The sequence below is a fragment of the Babylonia areolata genome, chromosome 23 (genome assembly GCF_041734735.1).
Source record: "Babylonia areolata isolate BAREFJ2019XMU chromosome 23, ASM4173473v1, whole genome shotgun sequence".
Lineage (NCBI taxonomy): Eukaryota > Metazoa > Mollusca > Gastropoda > Neogastropoda > Buccinidae > Babylonia > Babylonia areolata.
The window spans coordinates 28,351,157-28,353,443 of record NC_134898.1 but is presented as its reverse complement, the minus strand read 5'-3'; positions in this window follow the sequence as shown (position 1 = coordinate 28,353,443).

Here is a 2,287-nt window from a genome sequence, read left to right as displayed (position 1 = left end):
TTGACTGGTGTAGTGTAGTGTAGTGTAGTGTAGTGTAGTGTAGAGTGATTGGGCTGACTGGTTCAAATCTTATCTCACTGATCGATTCCAGTCTGTCATCGTCGATAATTTCCAGTCTGAACCTGTTAAAATCAAACATGGAGTCCCTCAGGGATCTGTTTTAGGCACAGTTCTCTTCAGCACACTGTACACTGCTCCTCTCGCTGAAATTATCAACCACCACAATGTTAGTCATCATTCCTATGCTGATGATACTCAACTTCAGAAGAGTGATACCCCTGAAAAATTGTCCTCGCTCTTGCAGGAAGCATCCGAATGCTTCCTGGGCATTCAAAACTGGATGACTTTAAATAAGTTACGATTGAACGCAGACAAAACCGAAGCAATTATCATAGGAACTAAACAAAAACTCTCCTCCACCACAACCGACAAAATCAAACTTGACAGTTCATCCATCCCTCTTTCCAGTTCAGTCATAAACCTCGACTTTGTCCTTGACAACACACTGTCTATGCAAAAAAATTATCAGTCAGACATGTCAATCCTGCTACTGTCAATTGCGACGCATCAGTTCCATTCGGAAATATCTGTCCATCGACGCAACATCTAGACTTGTCGTTTCTCTCATTCTCTCTCGCCTTGACAACTGTAACTCTATTGTCTGGTTTGCCTGCTTCATCCATTCAGTCCCTTCAGCGCATACAAAACTCTGCTGCCTGACTCGTCCTCAGAATGAAAAGATCTGAGCACATCACTCCTCTTTCGCAGCATCTCCATTGGCTCCCTGTCTCACACAGAATAATGTATAAGATCAGCACTCTGTGTTATAAATGTATTCACAAATCTACCCCTTCCTATCTTTGTGGCTACATTCACCTCTACACTCCACCTCGCTCTCTAAGATCGGCTTCGGATCCACTATGTTTACGCATACCCATACTCAAACACTCCACTGTTGGAGGCCGTTCTTTCTCTATCTCTCTGGACCTTGCATTTGGAATAAACTTCCTTTTTCACTTCGTCAGGTCTCCGCACTCAGCTCTTTCAAGTCTGGCCTTAAAACCCACCTCTTCCCAAAATAGCCTCCCTTCCCTGCCTCTTCCTTGTCTTCAGTTTCTCCAGCTTCAGTTGTCATGCATGCGTGTGAATGACTGGTGTGAAAGCACTTAGATTTGTCTCAACACAAGATTCAGCGCTATATAAATACTATAATTATTATTATTATGCATTGCAGTGCATTACAGTGTCGTGTCGTGTCGTGTAGTGCAGTGTCGTGTCGTGTCGTGTCGTGTAGTGCAGTGTAGTGGAGTGTAGAGCGATTATGTTGATTGGTGTAGTGTAGTGTAGTGTAGTGTAGTGCGATGTGTTGGTCTGACGAGCTGCGCTGGGCTGAGTATCAGACCATAAAATGAGAGAGAGATGATTATGTATATATAATTCAGAGAGCTCGCACATAGTGCCTTTATAAAAGCAAACAGATGATCAAATAAACAACAGAACAGCTTTTTATAAAGAACAGAAATGAAATGAAATGAAAATCGATCCGAATCTAAACGTTCATTCGTTACACTGTCTGAAATAAACACACACGAAAAATAATTATCTACACTGTAGGCCTAGTGTATTCGCTCTGCTGGTCACTTAACCCTTTCACCGCCAGTCACTTTAGAGTGCAAAATTCCCTTGTGCCACAAACACAGAAAATATGGTGTCTAATAATAGCTGGGGATTCCCCCTGCGATGTGTAGAAAATATGGCCTGTCCTACCACCGAACATTAAGAGCAGTAGGTTCATGTATAAAAGACCCATGATCTGGTCACCCTTCAGTGACATGGGTCATCTACCTAGCTGCTGCATAAATGCGAGCTTGGCAGTGAAAGGGTTAATTCTCTGTTCCGCTCCCCGTGACCACAGCAACACACGCTGACAAGTGATGATCATGACGGGCCGTTGGCATAGCAACAGTTTTAACAACTTTTGTTATTTTTCCTGAAAGGAAAGGATAATAATCAATAACCTATGAAACTGATCTCATTTACAGCAGGTCACACACTACACACACACACACACACACACACACACACACACAGACACACACACACACACACACACACACACAGACACACACACACACACACAGACACACACACACAGACACACACACACACACACACACACACACACACACACACACACACACACACACACACACACACTACCCGGCACCACCACAATGACCATATAAACATCATATAAAAAGAGGCCTGATGAGCGCACTGGCTTTGT